Source organism: Urocampus carinirostris, chromosome 4 (assembly GCF_059441175.1).
Source record: "Urocampus carinirostris isolate Australia breed hairy pipefish chromosome 4, RoL_Ucar_1.0, whole genome shotgun sequence".
Lineage (NCBI taxonomy): Eukaryota > Metazoa > Chordata > Actinopteri > Syngnathiformes > Syngnathidae > Urocampus > Urocampus carinirostris.
Window position 1 is genome coordinate 34,968,690 of NC_142352.1, and position 19,502 is coordinate 34,988,191.

Below are 19,502 nucleotides of genomic sequence, written 5' to 3' on the forward strand. Positions count from 1 at the left end.
AAAATAAAATAATAAAACAAAATAAAAATAGAATAAAAAAATACCCAATATAACGTGTTGATATAGAGTATTTAAATAGTGCTACGTAAAATACACACTATAATAAAAATAGGGTAATATGCAAATGTGGGTGTGGGGTTTAATGGGGGCTTTTACTCCCCCGGGTGGAGTTAAAGAGCTTCATGGCATGGGGAAGAAATGATTTCCTCAGTCTATCCGTGGAACAAGACTGTGACAGCAGTCTTGTCACTGAAGCTGCTCTTCTGTTTGGAGATGATGCTGTGAAGTGGATGTGATGAATTATCCATGATTGACCGCAGCTTTTTCAGTGCCCGTCTCTCAGCTACAGTTGTCTCAGGAGGGCCTGCAGATCTACTTGTGAAAGCCTCCATGCAAATTTCTGACTCTGGCAACAAGTAATGGCTGAAATGTGATTGTTTAAATGCTTGAATATAGAAGCACACATGTGGAAACAGCGCAACAAGGGGGGAAAGCAATAAAACAAATCTGACAATTTAGAACTATTTAATAAGTGTTCATGGATGAAATACAATGATATCAAATGATTCTGATTTTTTTGGGCCAGCAAAAAATACCTTGCAGGCCATGATGGCCCACCACTGATATTCTCTAATCGCAAGAGAAAAAAGCTTATGATTGCTGGACAGCCGGCTCCCACCGTTCACTTTAAAGAGCCGGCTCATAGAATGACACTATACCAATATTTACTATATTCTGTTTTAGTATTTGATTTAAATACATTAAAGCAAAACAAAAAAAAAACAAAAAAAAGGAACGCATGATTTTGGGCGGCCTGATTCTTAATGGCTTTTGATTTGTTCAAATAATCAAGGTTGAATATTTAGGCTTCTTCATAAACTCCAAAAAACAGAATAATAAATGTACCACCAACCCTGGCCCAAAAAAATCAGTCGGGTTCCAACAAAATATGTAAAATAAGGTAAGTTCAACTCACACAAGAAAATCTCACATCAACTACACTTCCAGGTCAAAGAATCCCTATTTATCGATGTTCCCTAAATTCCTAAAACACTCCCACAGTTGAACAGTTTCTCCAACTTTACAAAGAACAATTTTCAGTTAGAACTGTTGTAAAGTTGCATGAAAATCTTTCTCACGTGTTAAGAATAAACCTCTCCCTGCAAAGAAAATATTCTAAATTACCTCTACCTTGGAGGTCTTGTGGTTTGTTCCGAGTGTTTGGCTTTCTGTCAACAAAATTACACAAAAACTACAAGGACATTATAATTATAGACCTTTGTTTTCAACACTTGCAAAGGTGTGTGGTGGACTGGTGGTGTGTGCTCTTTGAGCCAGGTTCTGTTGTAATATTCCACTCCAAGATGTAAACCATTGTTTCTGGGTGTGCCTCAAGGCAAAATGGCAGACAGGCAAATATTGCAAATGTTATTGAAGACTAATTCTCCGCAACAGATGTGAAAGGTAAACGGAAACAGATGTCTTCCTTTTGCGGCACGCTTTGACTTATGACTACAAAGAAGACACACAGAAAGATTATTACCATTACTTCTTTTGGGCAGGAAAGTCTGTTCTTTTGTCCGTAGAACTGCTCACATTTCTGATATTTTGTACCCCTACGACCCCTCATGGATATTCAGTTCACGGGTCATGGTTCACGGATCCCTTAAGTGCATAAGTCGTCTGGCCACCAATGAGGACGCAACTCTGGAAAGCTTTCTCTACTGTTCACGGTTTCTGGCCTGTTCTTGAGTCGTGGCAAAGTTGGCACCATTCCGTTCCTTAATGTTGTCGGCCCAGGTCTTCCTCTCCTTCTGCCCCCTTGGACTGTGCCCTGGAAAAATATCTTGGCTAGGCCTGATGATTTTGTGAAGTGACCATAATACTGCAATTTCCGTGTACGCAGAGTTGACAACAGTTCTTCTTCGTAGGGTCCAATGTGCATGGGCTAAGTAGCTGAGGCCTAGAAGTTTCCATCTCCATTGCCTGGATTTCCTTTTTCAGTTGTGCTGTGAGTGCATGCCTCGCAAGCATGGAGGAAGATGGAACGAAACCTAGCGCTAGCATTAGTTTGATTTTTTATATCACTCCAATGTACTTGTCTGTATGGGTTTAAGTCTGGCAAGTGCGGCGGTGGTTTGAGCTATCCTGGCCATTATTTCTTGTTCATACCGCTGTTCTGATATGACATCTCCAAGATATATAAACTTGGTGACAGGTTCTAGGCTCTGTGTGGTTGATGGTGATGTTTGTGGTGATACTTTGGGATTGTTGGTCATTGCTTTTGACTTTTCTGTGCTGATTTCCATCCCATACTGGTTGATGCTTTGATGCTTTGTCCAGACAATGCTGACTGTACCTTGTTCCTGACTGTACCTTCTTGTTGCTTCAGAGTTCCAGAAATTATGATCTCCAGGAAGATGTTGAATAAATTTGGAGGGAGAATGCTGCCTTGTCTCTCCCAACCATAATTTGAAACTACGCTTCAATGGTTCCATTGATCAGTACAGCACTGTTGGCATTGGCATACAGTTGTTCAGTAGTCTGAACCATAAAGCAGCTTGTAATACTCTATCAAACACCTTCTTGAGACCAACAAAAACATGGCAGAGGTTTCTCTGGTGTTGTTGAAAGTTCTCACATAAGATGCGCGGATTAAAAATCTACGGGTGGGTGGGTCTGTTGGGCGGTCTGGTGGTCGTTTGGTTTGGCAGGCAGGCGGATGGATGGACAGACGGACAATTCTACTGTCATAAAATTATGAGTAGTCATTGATTTCTTATCATTGCAGGTCCAAGTAATACTCTGGTACGTTAGTTATTTCTTTTTTAGTAGTTTCTGCAAATGTGATGTGGATAAAACACGATTGTGTTCTGGAAATGTGCTAAATTGTTCTCCATACAGACTTTCCCTTCATCATTACCTATCATAATGTTTGGGATTTAGATATTTTTATACATATACATTTTAACAACCACCAATTGTGCAAATTCTCCTACTTGAAAATGTTAGCGAGGTCTGTAATTGTCAACACGGGTAAACCTCAACCGTGAGACAGAAGGTAGGGACAAAAAACAGAAAATGACATTATTTGATTTCAAATAATTTATTTACAAAATAGAGTGAAAGATAAACCCTACAAACACATACATTTTCTGGCTGTCAAAGAGGTAAAACTTCTTCTAACGGGATGTAACGAGGCTCCACTCAGTAGCTGTATTAATGGCACCCGCTTTAAGTCACACCCCAAACTGCACCACGGCCAAGACCAAAGAGCTGTAGAAGGACATTGGAAACAAAATTGTAGACCCGCACCAGGCTGGGAAAACTGATTTTGCAAGAGGTAAAACACTTGGTGTAAAGAAATCAACTGTGGCAGCAATTATGAGAAAATGGAAGACATACGAGACCCCTGATAAACTCCCTCAATCTGGGGCTTCTTTCCAAGACCTCACCCCCGTGGGTTCAAATGACAACAAGGACGGTGAGCAAAATTCTCAGAACCACACAGAGGGACCAAGAAAATGACCGACAGAGAGCTGATATTACAGTAACAAAGACTACTATAAGTAACACAATGCACTGCCAGGGACTCAAATCCTGCAAGGCCAGATGTGTCCCCCTGCTAAAGCTAGTACACATCCGGACCTGTCTGCGGTTTGCTAGAGAGCATTTGGATGATTCGAAAGAGGACTGGGATAATGTGTTATGCACAGATGAAACCAAAATAGAACTTTTTGGTAGAAACACAGGTTCACAGGTTTGGAGGAGAAAGAATACTAAATTGCATCCAAAGAACACCATAACCTCTGTAAAGTATGTGGGTGGGGACATCATGCTTTTGGGCTGTTTTTCTGCAAAGGGACCAGGATGACTAATCCGTGTAAAATTAAAGAGAAATGTATGGAGAGATTTTGAGTGAATCAGCAAGTGCATTAAGGATGAAACATGTCCGTGTCTTTCAGCATGACAATAATCCCAAACACACAGTTAGGGCAACAAAAGTGTGGCTTTGTGAGAAGCATGTCAAGGTCCTAGAATGGAGTAGCCAGTCCCTAGTACTCAACCCCATAGAAAATCTGTGGAAGAAGTTGAAAGTCCTTTTTGCCAAATAACAGCCCCAACACATTACTGCTCTAGAAGAGATCTGCGTAGAAGAATGAGCCAAAATACTAGCAAGTGTGTGTGAAATTTTACAGAAAATATTTGGACTCTGTCATTGCCAACAAAGGGTACATAAAAAAGGTAATGAGATATATTCACCAAATACTTATTTTCCACCATGATTTTCAAATAAACTTTTTGTCTGTCTGTGTGTTTATCCACTTAAGAAAAGGGGGAGGAGTTCAGATATGAACACTATTTCTCACAGGCAGTCATGTAGGTTACTCTAGATGTGAAAAATGCCCCAAAAGTCGTCTTAGCATTTTTTCATCAAAAAAGAGCATGACGGTGTCCGAAAAGCAGCCTTACAACTTTCAGTTTTCTTTCGTTTTCTCCTTGGATTTTTTACATCTTCAGGTTAATGTTTTCCAAAAAATAATATACATGTAGACAATTACATATTTTGGCGGTTCGTATCCCCATTTCAGGAATTTAGTCTCCATCCGGACTTAGTCTTACTCTTTGGGTTTTCTGTTCTCATGTGCCCATGACACTGCTGAAAAATGAAAATACCCCTAACATTTATCTATACAACGTTTTGTTTTGTTTTGTTTTTTGCTCAATTTTCTAATCATTACTGAGCCCGAAGAACACTTAAAGAAGTATATTTCCCAGGTGTTGAATGTTGGTTAAAGCCTACATACTTATGTTCAGATTTTTGCAGATTCTTTGCCTCAATTTTAGACTGCAGATAAAGGAATTCCTTTCATTTCCTTTTTCTACTAGGAATTGTTTTTTTTTTAGAAATTAAAATACAGTACGGACAAACAATCATTACAGTCACAAACATTTCGTGACTAATGACAGTTTAAACATACAGTTGACAGTGTTTGGTCTCGAAAAATTTGTGAGTGTGGTTTATAACCGTAGATTACAAAATAGTGGTAAGAGCTCCAGAAACACTGTATAAAACAGTCATGTCCCTCATTTTCACAGGCTAGCCAGTTTCATGCGAGCCTCATTAAGTGCCCCATTTAGCTAAGTGAAGCCACACACAACTCTTTTCAAGTCAATATAATACTCTTTTTTATGTTTGAACCTCACAAGTCTTTATCACTGCACCCCGCAGTTTGAAACCCCCTAGTGTTTTATGGTTGTAAAATGCACCACCTAAATTAACTACGGCATATCAACAACATGCTTACTTTGGTCTGTTTTAAGAATCATGTGCAAGTGGGGTCCGGATGAGGGGCCGGTGGTTTCTGTCCAACTAGCCGCATGCCGGCAGACAAGAGCAGCACACTTTATGGCGTGGTTTGAAGAAGATATTCAAGAAAAAGACCGAGACGGAGGAGGAAGCACAGCCACTCAAATGATCCTGAGATGTTCATCTGGAAGCATTTTGTATCAAAGAGAAAGCTGGAATTGTACGCTAAATGCTTGTGACAGCCATCTCCTCCGGTTTAATTTCAGACCTTTGCTTTAATTAAACAGTTTTACAATAGCAAGGCTAGGTCATCTACATCGATTTATCAATATTGGCTATTACGAAAATTCACAAAAAACAACTTTTATCTCCTCTTGGCCATAACGGAATTGAAGTCTTTGTTGTGTATGTAGTAGGGTTGTAGTAGGATTCACGACAGGCACGGACAGTACATTCATAGAGTGTTTACTTAACTTCTTCCTCGGTAGTTGTCAAGCACAAGTACAAGGCTGCACATTGGTATACAGCGACAGGAAGGGGAGTGTATTACACGACACCACATATTCCCTTTTTGTTAGAATAGGACACAAACAGTAGCATTAATCTGAAATACGCAATAACTCTTCGGTAAGTATGAGCTTATAGAAAACATACATTTCAATATTCATTACCAGATTAGAGGTAAATATTTATCAAAGGTAAGCAATATTGTAAGGAACTATACTGTCAATATCGGAAAGCAAAAGTGTGTAAACCTTGTAAACGTAAGCAGACTGTATGAGGATCAAATCATAAACAAATATGACATTTTTTAAACAATGAACATTCATCATGTCTTTTTTTTTTTTTTTTTTTTTTGGAACATCGTGAAGCCATGCAGGAGCATGTCGTATTCTCGGTGCACTAGGAGAGGGATGTGGTGAGGGCACAGTTTCAGGTTCAGGTGGCTCAGCACCTTGGTTGCTTGGCAGGAGGCAAGCATCAGCAGGCTGTGGCACTGAAGCAGCAGCACAGGTGGAAGAATGGGGAAGGTGGAAAGCATTCCACACCTTTCCATCATACAGCAGATAAGTGGCTGGACCCTTTTGGGCTACCACTGTCAGTGGCTTGGTGAACTTTGAGCGTCCTTTGGCAATGATTCCAGGTTTGCGGATACAAACCGCAGAGCCAATCTGGAAGCTGGGTGATTTTGCACCGCGACGTTTGTCGGTGTATTGTTTTGACTTCCGTTGTTTGTTGTAGCATGTTGCCTTTGTCAGCAGTGGGGCGCATGGAGTGAAGACCTGTGATGTGAAGCTTTGTATTCAGTGGTCTACCATGCAACAGTTCAGCGGGGGACACTGAAGTCACGGCATGTGGTGTGGCTCTGTAAGCGTTTAAAAACTCAAGAAGGCTTTCAGTGGTTTACCTTCGATGTTGGCTGTTTGTAGACAGTCCTTGAAGACTCTGTTGAAACGCTCAATTTCACCGTTGGCCTGTGGGTAGTACACAGAGCTGCAACGGTGTGTTATGTTCCTGTCACTAAGGAATGCTTCAAACTCGGTCGACACAAACTGAGGGCCATTGTCAGTAACAATTTCCTGTGGATTATCTTCTCTGCTAAACATAGTGGAAAGAAAAGTCATAACAGAGGCAGAAGTAACATTTGAGCAGAAGGCAATCTCAGGCCATCGACTGTAATAGTCAATGAGGGTAATGGCGAAGCGGCAATCAGCAGGCGCAGAGTGAATAGGACCAACAATGTCCACAGCAACCTTTTCCCAGGCAGCAGTTGGGGTAGGCACAGGCTGTAACGGGGCAGTACGTGTGGTTGCGGTTTTGTCATGCTGCAAGCAGGTGGTGCATGATTTGATGGCGAGCTCAACGTGAGAATCCATTCCAGGCCACCAGTATAAGTCTCTCTGTCTTTGTTTTGTGCGGACGATCCCTTGGTGTGTAGCGTGAGCAAGTCGGATCATTTTTTCCTGTAGCTGTTGTGGTATTACAACACGATGAGTGCCACGCACAATGACACTGTTCTGCACGGCAAGCTCATTTTGCACACGGAAGTATGGCACGATGAGGGGGTCAAGGCCTTTTGCAGTACGAGGCCATCCCTTCTGCATGTAGTGTCGCACCTTCTGTAGCACCAGACATTCCTCACACGCACTGGAGAGCTCATCAGCAGTGACTGCAGCAAAATCGGGAGACACAGCAGCCACCATCTCCAACTCCATCTCCTCGTGGTCGTCTGTGATGGGGAGAGGCAAACATGACAAGCAATCTGGTTTTGTATTCGTTTCCAGTTTCGTCAGCTCCTCCGACACCTTGTCACGCACGGCATATGGGAGTCTGCGTAGCTTTTGCTAGACTGGAGGCACGTCAGCACGCACTTTAACTTTGTGTATAAAACCTGTAGCAACGCCTAAAGCATTTGTAGTGTTGACAGTGTGACTCATCTCCGATGCGGCAGGTGTTGCAATCTGCCCATCTTGTATGTGAAGGCGAAGTGCAGTGAAGTCAAGTCAAGTTAAGTCATTTTTATTTGTATAGCCCTAAATCACGAAGAGTCTCAAAGGGCTTCACAGATTATTACACTATATTACACAGACTATTTTTCAGCCGACGAGAAGAGTAGGTTATTCATATGCTATGGAGTAGAAGTGAGTTTTAAGCTTAGATTTAAACATTTCCACTGAGGTTGCAGATCGGATCTTAGGGGGAAAAGCATTCCACAGCACCGGTGCCCGGATGGAGAACGCTCTCGAACCAGCTGAACACTTCTTTGCTCTTGGGATCACCAGAAGACCGGCACTCGCAGATCGTAGGCTTCGGACCGGGACATAGGGGCAAATCAGATCTGAAAGATAAGAGGGAGCAAGTCCATGTATGATACTAAGAGAACCTTGAAATCACATCTAAGGCTAACTGGGAGCCAATGCAGGTTAGCCAAAATCGGTGTTATGTGATCGTACTTTTTTGTGATCGTACTTTTTTGTCCTAGTTAAAAGCCTTGCTGCAGCATTTTGTACCAGCTGAAGAGACTTGATTCTAGACTTTGGGAGACCAGAGAGTAGTGCATTACAGTAATTGAGACGGGAGGTAACAAACGCATGAATTATAATCTCGCATCCGACTGAGACAGTATTGAACGGATTTTAGCAATATTACGAAGATGGAAGAAAGCGGTTCTAGTAATTTTCTTTACATGCATTTCAAAGGACAGATCAGGGTCAAATATGACACCTAAATTTTTAACTGAGTCACTCTGTGTGATGTGACATTTGTCAATGTTCACAGCAGTTTTTGAGAATAAGTCACGGCATTTAGATGGACCAATGACTAACATTTCGGTCTTTTCAGAGTTAAGACGCAGGAAATTGAGTGACATCCACTCTTTTATCTCAATGAGGCAGGCCTCCAAATTTCCACAGTTTAGTGTGGGAGATTCCTCCAACGGAAGATATAGTTGAGTGTCGTCTGCGTAGCAGTGGAAGCTGATATTGTACTTGCGAATAATATCACCTAATGGAAGCATGTAAATGCTGAAAAGAAGGGGGCCAAGCACTGAACCCTGCGGAACACCACAGGTAACATTAAAGGGCTCAGATGTCATTTCACCATATTTAACACAGTGTGTCCTATCTGAAAGGTAGGATCTGAACCACGAGAGGACGGTTCCTGAGAGACCAATCCATTTTTCCAACCGTTCTAGTAGGAAATTGTGGTGCACTGTGTCAAAAGCAGCACTAAGATCCAGCAGCAGCAAAAGTGATGAAGCGCCAGAATCCATTGCCAGTAGGAGATCATTTGTTACCTTGATCAGAGCTGTCTCAGTAGAGTGGTTAGCCCTAAATCCTGATTGCATAGATTCAAAAAGGTTATTCTCGGATATGAAATCATTCAGCTGCTGTGCCACTACTTTTTTAAGTACTTTAGAAAGGAAAGGTAGGTTTGACACAGGTCTATAATTACTTAAGATTTCTGGATCAAGGTTGGGTCGTTTCAGTGGGGGTTCAATAACGGCGGACTTAAAAGCTGCTGGAACTACACCTGAGGAGAGTGATATGTTTTTAATATTTAGAACTGAAGGTCCAAGGACGCCAAAAAGTATTAATAATGTCTTTAGCAATTTCTTCCTGTATGCATTGAATCTTCTTAGTAAAGAAGACCATTAAGTCATGAGCAGAGTGCGTCGAACTATTAAGTCATGAGCAGAGTGCGTCGAACTATCAACAGGTCCATTCCCAGTAGTGGAGTACCGTCAGGAACTATGTAGAAGTCAGTATGTGCACTCTGGTTGCAGTATGTAGCAGTAAGTTGAAGACAGCCCAACACTGGAATTGGCTTCTTCATGTAGGTCACCAGACGTACAGTAGGCTTTAAGAGGGGCACGTGCATGAATGAATGTCTGTAGATTCTCTCTGGCAGAATTGAGACTGCTGAACCAGTGTCCACAAGCAGGTCAGTAGAAATTGACTGTTCATCATTCGCATGGAGAGCAACTGTACACGTAAGACGCTTTGGGACTGCAGCTATAGGGGCTACATGACACACAGTAAGGTCTGGGACAGTAACTTCTCTCACTGATCGAGTAGGAATTTCGCTGCGGCACACTTTACTAAAATGTCCAATTTTTTCACATTGGCTGCATTTTGCATTTTTAGCAGGGCATTTGGGGTCATTTGCTAGATGAGAGTTGAAGCCACAACGGTAGCAGGTTTTGTGTTGATTCCTTTTATCTCTCGAGCGCTGTGTATGCGTGCTGCTCCGATTCCTTTTATCTCTTTGTTGCACGAACTTCACAGGGTCGTCGGGCACGTGCACAGGAGCAATAGCCTTAGCTTCTGTCATAGCGGATTCGATTTGTGTAGCAATAGTGATCGCTTTGTCGGGTTTTAAGTCCGTTTCCAACAGCAAGCGTTCTCTGATCCTCGAAGAGGACATCTTCTTAATGAATTGATCCCTAACCATATCATCAGCAAACGTGCCAAAGTCACAGTTAGTAATTAATTCCCTCAATGGGGCAATGAACTGAGCAGTGGTCTCGCCCGGTCTCTGAGCACGCTGACGGAACTTGCTACGCTCAGCTACGACATTCATCTTCGGTACAAAAAAAGTTTTTAGCGCATCACAGGCGGATTTGTAGGAAGTGCCAGTGTCGGGAAGGGAAAGAAAAATTCTCTGCCCTTCTTGTGCCTAAACAGTGCAGCAGTAGTGCGCGTTTTCGTTTGTCCGGCATGTCGTTTGCAGTCAATGCTAGCAGGTAATTTTCGAACAGCTGAATCCACGTGGTGTACAACATCGTAGGCTCACCCGGGGTTTCAAGCAAAGCAGGGGGTTGTGAGATTCCGATACAAGTCATCCTCGTCGCCAATATGTTGTGTATGTAGTAGGGTTGTAGTAGGATTCACGACAGGCACGGACGGTACATTCATAGAGTGTTTACTTAACTTCTTCCTCGGTAGTTCTCAAGCACAAGTACAAGGCTGCACATTGGTATACAGCGACACCGCAGGAAGGGGAGTGTATTACACGACACCACAGTCTTGTGTACAACTTTCAAAACAAAAAAACCCTCCAAATAATGTTTTTGAGTAACATTGGGAGGGAGGCAAGTTTAAAGTGGTATATTTGTTAAAAAGGGCCACAGGCTCTGGCATTATTCTTATTTCATAAATGCGATCAAATCCTCCAATGCCAAACAGAAAAATGAAATCCGCTGAAAAATTAGCATTTGTCTGGAGAGCGAATTTGTCGGTTTTGCTGAATTTGGTCTTAAAATATATGGTATGGCTCTCTCTCAAAAAAGAACATTTGACTGGTTAAATTTAGCAATTATGGCTCTTTGGGTCAAAAAAGGTTCCCAACCCTTGTATAGAAGTCTTTTTGAACTTCTACAAAGACAACCGCGGACTATTTTTTTAATTGTGTACTTTTTAATTTAGGTGCTAACTGATAACTTCCAATGACTGTGGATAAATGTCTTGTGTAGTAGTAAATGTGTTCCTTTTTGCTGTTGATGGACCCATGTGGGGGGAGCAGGAACAAGAGGCAAGGGGTATCAGAATAAGGGGTATTTTATAATAAAAGTGAAAAACAAACAAGGGTTCACAAAACAACAAAACAAAAACAAAGACCTAAACCGGAAATGGAAAACGCAAGGAATAAAATAACAAACTAACAAGTAGGCACTAAACCACCAACAAAATGCTAAAACAAAAAAACAAAAACAAATGAAAAACGACTTGGCATAGCAGTGGAATGAAAATGACCCAACGACATGTGCTGTTCAAAATGTCCTCGTAAAGGGTGAGGAAATTTGGGGACATGTATGTAGATATTGGACACAACTGTGCCCAGTTCTAAACCTGCTCCTGCCCCCCTTGCAGAATGTGATACACCAGATGTCCCAAAATGTTGTTAAAGGAGACATCCACGCACCACACATCAGTGCAGTCAAATTGCCTTAAACAGTGCCTCCATGACTTCTATTTTAAATCAAATAAGTTTTACCTTAAATGTGCTCTGGTTGATAAACGGTTGTCAGCAAATACAACTACAATGAGTGGTTTGCTTAGGGAGTGGCATCTGGCTTTGGTGACATCTATTGTACATATTTAAAACTATAGGTCATTGTTTGATATGATGCAGTTCATTTTTCTCTTGTGCTTCTCTCAACATTGTCCCACCATATGCAGTACTGATTTCGCTTGTGGGGTGGATGTTTAACACCCTTGGATTAGAGAGTACTTGCTCAAGCTTTGTCCGGTACTTGCTTAGAATTATGAATATGGTGAGATTTTCCTGGAAATTGAATGTCAAATGTATGTTCTAGAAGCAAATGCTTGTATATCAACAAGTACCGCATTTACAAAAAAGGTGTTCTCCTTATTGTACATTAACAAATATGGTGAGCAGTTAAGAGGGTGAGCACTAACATCTGTTCCTGCATTAAATGGGATCGGGGTATTCCCCAAACAGCACCACTACACATTCTTTAACACGTGTAATTACAATGAGCCTAATGCACTGCAAAGCACCTCGAGCCATTTGGCATTGAGCATCTAAAAATTCAACACTTGCTAATACAGAACCTTTTAACCTATTTTTTTGACAACAAAGAATCATCAAAGCATGGAGACTTGAATAAAAATATGTTTTCCTATGGTATGTTAATTTGTACATAATGTTCCGGATACATTTAATTTTAATCTATGCTGAGACGTCAGGAATCTTGATGTCCAATGTTTTTCTTTTACACACATTGACTTTTGTGACTTTGTTTTTGTTTTTATTTTTATAAGTGCACCAACAACATTTAAATCAACCACAACACATTTCACAAGAAATATTTCACAAAAAAAACTCTTATTATTAATTCAAAAGAGAAATGTGAAGGTAAACCGAGACGCAGAGGGGTCAAGGGGAGATATTACCATCTGTTATTTTACTATTTTGACCCTCAGGAGGAAGTGCTTCTAAGTGCACAATAGCTGTCCAAAACCATAAACTGGATTATTTTAGAACATTGTGTTTCTATCTAATTTGCCTCTTATGACCTCTCCTGGACTGGCAACACCAGAGCTGTAGTAGAGAAGGCATAACAGTGACTCAACTTCCCCAGAGTGCTAAGAAAGAACAATCTGGAACAGAAGCTGCTTATTCTATATAGAGCCTAAGTGAAGAGCTTTCTGGGTTACAACATCAAAGGGTGGTACGCTGGGAGTTTGCAGCAGACAGAAAAAAAACACACAGGGTCATTAATTCAGCCCAGAAAATCATTGGCTGCTCTCTGCCCTCTTGTTGCGCTGCTTCCAGATGTGTGCTTCCATATTTAAGAATTTAACCAATCACATTTCAGCCATTAGCTGTTGCTATGCTCAGGAGCTGCCTGGAGGCCTTTACAAAAATCCTGAAGGCCGTGTACCATGACATTGGTGTTCAAATTGAATCTTTTCTTCCGGCGCCGTCACGAATGGCAGCCACTCCAGCAGCTCCCGTGTTATTTTCGATTGTTCTCGATTGTTCTCAGCTCAGGGATGCTGCTGGAAATGTGAATTTCCCTTCGGGGATGAACAAAGTATCTATCTATCTATCTATCTATCTATCTAATAAAGCTTTTGGTTAAGCCATTCAGATTCCGTGTGGGCTTCCGAACACCTGCTAGCAGGCGTTGAGTTGGGTCAACGGTTTTACAAACTATCACAGGCTATAGAGTGATCGCGCCAACAGCAGTTAAACTTGAAGAGAACTAGCTGAACAAGGGAATATATTGTTGTGTTGATTTAATTGCAATTTTGTCAACCAACAAAGACTGAATAAATTAGTTTGGTCACAGATTTAGGGTCACAGCCTTTTCAAGAAAAGCTTGACATTGTCATGGCCAGCATGGTCACCGTGGCGACCTGCTTGCCCCGCCCACTGGGCACCAGCTGAAGCAGATCAGCTAATTGCGTGTGTGCTACTTAAGGGTGGGTTGTGGGTTTTGCGATGCTGGCTCATTGCATTTTCTGCTTGCAGTTTCTGTTTTGCATTTTCTGTCTGCATTTCCCGTTCTGTTTTGCTCTGTCCTGTTTTGTTTGAGTCGGAAGAAACCTGTGTTTGCACGTTTTTTTGTTAAAGCCTGTTTGTTCTGTCTTGTCCCTGAGTTTTGGACGACTTTTATTTTGGTAAATAAAAGTTTTGATCGTCAATGCAATTGAGTTCTCCCTTCCTGCTTCCTGCCTCCGTTCTGGTCCGGTCCACCTCGTGACAGACATTGTTAAGAGAGGTTGGACAACTCCAAAGCTAACAGGCCTTTTGCAAGCGGGAAGAAAGTTTTTTTTCCGCCACTTTCAGCCTAGAGGTAGGATCTTAAGCTTGTTCAGGTTGGGCCAAGCCGGGTCTCTCTCTGAATGATCTCTTTTTTTTTTTGCAATCCACCCATCATTGTTCATGAGTCTTGTTTAACTCAGATTTTGTTACTAAAGACAGGTCGTCTTACCTAAGCTCTGGGGCGCGGCGTGGGTCAGGGCTTGTGTCGGCCAACATCAACTCTCTACCACCTGAGTGCTCACAAATAAAACAACAAATTTTACTTCCAAGAGGCGGCTCATAGAGATGGGTAATTCGCGCACGACACATCACTAATTCCGACTGAACCTGAAAACCTAGGTGTGAAATGAACGGCTTGCCACTGCTTATGACAGATGTTACAGGTACTTTAAAGCAAGGACTTATAGACTTAAAGACAATTTCTTTCTCATGCCCGTCACCACCCTAAACAAACACACAAGGCTGTGAAAAACGTGTTTCTTGCCTAATAATGAAAAAAGTGAAAAAGTATTATTAATCTCTTATTTCTTGACTTATTTTGGAAATATGTTGCTGCTAAATGTCATTGCACTATTTTTTATTGCATTATTGTACTGATGCATATACAACTTTGGCCAGTCTCCGAGCACTACCTTATAAATACCTATTTATATTAGCAGTCTTTTTTATTTTGTTTTTCTTTTTTTAAGACTATTACATTTCAATCCTGTGGGAATATTGGTAGGAACCAATAGGCGAAACTAATTTGCCTGTGTTAGGAGTTGACTCGGGACTCTGAAGGTAACACCCATTGCCAGAGAAAAAGCTGTGAGATGCCAATGATGAATGATTATAAAAGCATGAAAATATATGCTCCTCTCGTGAGTCTTAGTCATACAGACAATATACAGACCAATGTTATATGGTGTCATATGTACGGAGTCACGTCACCATGATTCGGAAGCTGGACGTTTCCACAAGACAAGATCGGATGTTTTGACAAAGAGTTCTGATTGGCGTGGAGCTAAGAGGCCAGCTAACTAGCAGTTAGAAACAGTATTGGGCTGCTGAAAATTACCAAATCAAGCTGAAAATGACTAAATGCTTCTTAAGACCACATCGAGAGTGATCTTAGATATTGGAAAAAGAAAAAGTTGAGGATCAAAGAAAATCAAAGAAGAAGATGGATTCCCTTTTCACAAAAAATCCCCCAGAGAATTTTGACTTCTCAGACTTTGCAAGGTGACCAAACTGGATCCACAGCTGGCTTCTGGCAGGTGCCCCTACACCCTAAGTAAGACCCCTTGACAACGTTTATCACACCTTTTGGGAGGTTCTGGATTCACAGATTGCCATTTGGAATTTCTTGAGCACCTGAACACTTACAGAAGAAGATATCACATGCTGACAGGGCTTGAGGGAACCGTGTGTCATGCAGATGACATTCTTGTCTTTGAGACATCTCATAGACAACACGACCCAAAGCTGAGCAAGGTGTTGAAGAGGCTTCAACAAGAAGGAATGACACTACTGGGGATTAGCTGTAAACCATGTAAAGTTCCTTGGACTCATTTACAGTTCAGGGCTTAGAACCAGACTCAAGCAAGATCAAAGCAATCAACGAAATGCCCACATCAACAAATGGGCATCGTGAACAATGTGACAAAATTCTCGCCACTGATTGCAGAGCTTTTACAGCCCTTGAAAGAGCTGCTCAAGACTGATAGTGAGTGGGCATAGGGGAGCATGAAGGAGTAAGTATTTGAGGAGCTTCGTCAGAAGCTGAGCGTACTTACTGTCATGGATCAGTACAGCCCAGACAGTGTAATATAAGTTGCAGCAGATACTTCTTCATTTGGACTTGTAGGAGTTATGTCTCAGAAGCAAGCACCTGGGTAATGGCGCCCTGTTGTCTTCCTATCCCCCAGTATGACCAAAGCAGAGTGCAGATGTGTACAAATTGAGAAAGAAGCTCAAGCATTAACCTGGGCGTGTGAGCGCTTCCAATCCTACCTAACAGGAATGGACTTTCTCATACAGACAGACCACAAGCCCCTTATTTCCCTGCTGGGCCACAGAGCCCTTGATGACTTCCCCTCCTAATATCTTGTGGTTTAGGCTGGGATTGCTTCGCTTCACCTACAAGATTGAGCATGTGACAGGGAAGAACTTGATCACAGCGGACGCACTATGTAGGGATCCAGTCCTAGAGACACCAACACCAGAAGAAGGACAACTGGTTTGTGCCTGTGTCAATCAGATGGTGGGGCACCTACCTGGGTCAGAAGGAAGGCTGGCTCTGATAAGAGCTGCAAAGAATGCAGACAGTACCTGCAACAGATTGAAGAACCTTGTGTAAACAGGAATTCCTGACCAAAAGAAGGCTCTTCCACCAGATTTTCAGCTGTACTGGCAGCATCAACAAGACCTTCTACTTGCATATGGACTGCTGATAAAAGAATGCCGACTCGTTATTCCTGTCCCTTTCCAATTAAAAATGCTGGAACACTGTGCACAATGTGCCAAGGAGGCGTATAACTTCCCGCAACCACTGGTAAGGACATCGTTACCGCCCAGGCCATGGCAACAGGTGGGAGCTGATCTGTTCCAGGGGTAATCAACTTGGTACCTGGTGGTAGTGGACTACTTCTTGTGTGAAACAGAAGTAGCCAACCTCACTTCTACATCAGCCTGTCTGTATGTCTTTGTCATACAGACAATGTATAGAACATTGTTAGATACTGTATACAGATGTGCTATGTCCAATCTCATTGCAAAAAGTGTTCACTATGTTGTTATCAATGATGATAGAAACCATTCTAATTCTATCGATCCCTACATTGTAAATCAGCTAAGGATCTCATAATCACCAAATTCATATCAATGCCACACCTTGATATTAATAGTGATATATTAAATACATCTTATGATGTGCTGACACAAAAGTACACACCCTGTCATTAGTAACCAGTCCCACTAAAACATTTTATTTAGAGTCAGTAGACACCTGTCACTATTTAAAGTTTCTCTGGTTAACTAAAATAAAGCTGCTGGTTGCAGCTACTACTACACATCTACTAGACATTTCATAGGCCAACAGAGGAGGCCATCACTTATATCTACACAGTATATATTCTTATTCTTTGATTTCAGGGTCTGATGTCATATTATGCATTCTATTTTCAGTATGTATAGAAAAGGTGTCCCTTACCATCAACAACTACCTCAGACAATAAAAAAAATTAAAGGAATTGGGTTTTTTAGGAGTTTCTTGTTTTACAGTCAGTTATCTGGGTTTATCTCACAGAAAGATGGATTTCATGGGTTTTTTCCACACGGTGTACTAATATATGTGTGTTTTTTGCTACTTGTTCCCTTTTTTATTTTCTTTGTTTTTGTGTATGTATTTGTCTTGCTGTCGATCACCCCTCTCGAGGGATATGACCACGGTTGATATAGATAGATAGATAGATAGATAGTACTAGTTTTCTAGATAGATAGAAAACTAGTACTATCTATCTATCTATCTATCGCCAAAGTGTAATTGTACTTCAGAAACAATATGTCAAATTTGAAGACACTTTTGGGAATTTGTTTTAAGTTCAGTACAAGTCGAGCAGAACATGCAGTCAAATGTGCCAGTGGGTCCAATTTTCTTCGTTCTGTTTTTTTTTTCCAACAGAAACTCAGATTTAGGATTGGGCGTGGACAAAAAAAATCAATTCTGGAAAGTCTCACACTAGTCTAGGTTGTTAGAGGAGCCATATTTCGCTGCCTTAACCTTAAGCTTTTACATTGTTCTCAATAATATTGTTGGTGGCTAACTTTGGTACATACAGTAGAAGTGTGTGGAAACCTTTGGTGGTATTTTTTTCCCAGCAATTCTCAGAATACAGTGATATTATAAACGTTGATTAATTTCTACTCATCAAAAAAATAATTAGACATCAAACAACTGTAACAAAACCACAAAAAACAATGATCATTCGCCAAAGCATTGTCTTATTATATTAAAAAGTTCCAGTAGCAAGTGTGGTCTTTGAACGCATCAATTCAGCATACATGTCAACCTAGACATTTTTAACATACCTTTTTTTCCTCCTACCAGAAGTGAAAAATATTTTTATTAAATTAAGACAATTTCTTTTCCTATAAACATTGATCTGTTTCTGTGATTATTGTCGTTTAATTATTTCACATATCATTTCCTCTCAGCTTTTTGATGGATAGGAGTTTGAAGCCGTTACGAGACTTAATATTGGATCGAGGCACAGATAATGACTATATAAGTTCGTCACACTTTTTAACAATAGCATAAATAGTGATTGAAACCAAACAATCAGACCAGAAGATGTTGACTAAATGTTTGATTAATCAACTGAATGATCTGGTGCATTTGGCTTAGGCCTACGTGTGCACTTGTAAACTACTGCTGGTAAAACAAAAATGACGATAATTATCGTGCCACAGTTAATGCAGTTGCACACTATGAGCTAGATGACAGTAAATTCCCCTTGGGACTGACAGCTGATCACCACTGTGTGTTTTTTATCCTTGTCGCATGCACTACTTAATACGAACAACTCCAGAAGAGCTATAAGAAAACCTTCTGAGATTCCTCCTCAATCAGCCTCACTCTGTCTACACAGCCAACATGCACAGAAGGTTATTTGTCTAAATGTATGTGTGCATTTCTGTGCATCTGCATCAAAATGAAAACCATAAAATGGCAATGTTCTCTACCTCGGAAATAAGTAAAAAGGGATATCTGATCGTGAACTACATTTTAACAATAGTCAGAGTATATGTAGGTCTTAGATCATGGGATAGTGTGCTAAATGTCTGTAGTCTGTAAAAGTATGTGGTCTGTGTAGCCCTTTGAGACTTCTTGTGATTAAGGGTTATACAAATAAACTGACTTAACCTGACATTCTCAAAATTCAAAGTTTTTGTGCCCCCTTTCCTTCTGTATTTCAGATCTTTGCTCACCTTTGTATTCTCTCGCTTTATTTTACAGCAAATCTGCTCGCAATTGCTTACGTTTAGTGCAATTTAGCTGCCAGATCATTAACTGGACCCAGTTGTCAGTCTCACGTTAGGCTTTTTATTTGATTTTCTCCACTAGTTGCCATTAGTTGTTGAATTTGCTTCAGGATTCTGTTCATCAGGTTTAAATCTATGCGCATCACTTTCATTTGTTTAGGACCCCTTTTTCCTCTTAAATCTCAGATTTTTGTCTCCTTTGTGTGGCAGTTACATCACTAAAAACTTTTGGGTTGTCTGGAGCTCCTTACTTCTTTCAACAATTAAAGAATAACTGCTTTTATAAGACTTTTGTTCTGCTTGTTGCAGTTTATATGTTTTTTGGCAAGCACGTTCTTGTTTGTGTGTGTCCAAACAAGTCATATTCTTCATT

The 19,502-nt window shown here is 41.0% G+C and overlaps 1 protein-coding gene and 1 pseudogene across 1 annotated transcript in view; both read left to right on the forward strand.

Moving 5' to 3' along the window:
• The window catches only part of fgf7 (fibroblast growth factor 7), a 49,166-nt gene that overhangs the window by 15,747 nt on the left and 13,917 nt on the right, over positions 1-19,502 (forward strand). The window lies entirely within an intron of this gene.
• Positions 3,223-4,115, forward strand: LOC148367423 (uncharacterized; annotated as a pseudogene).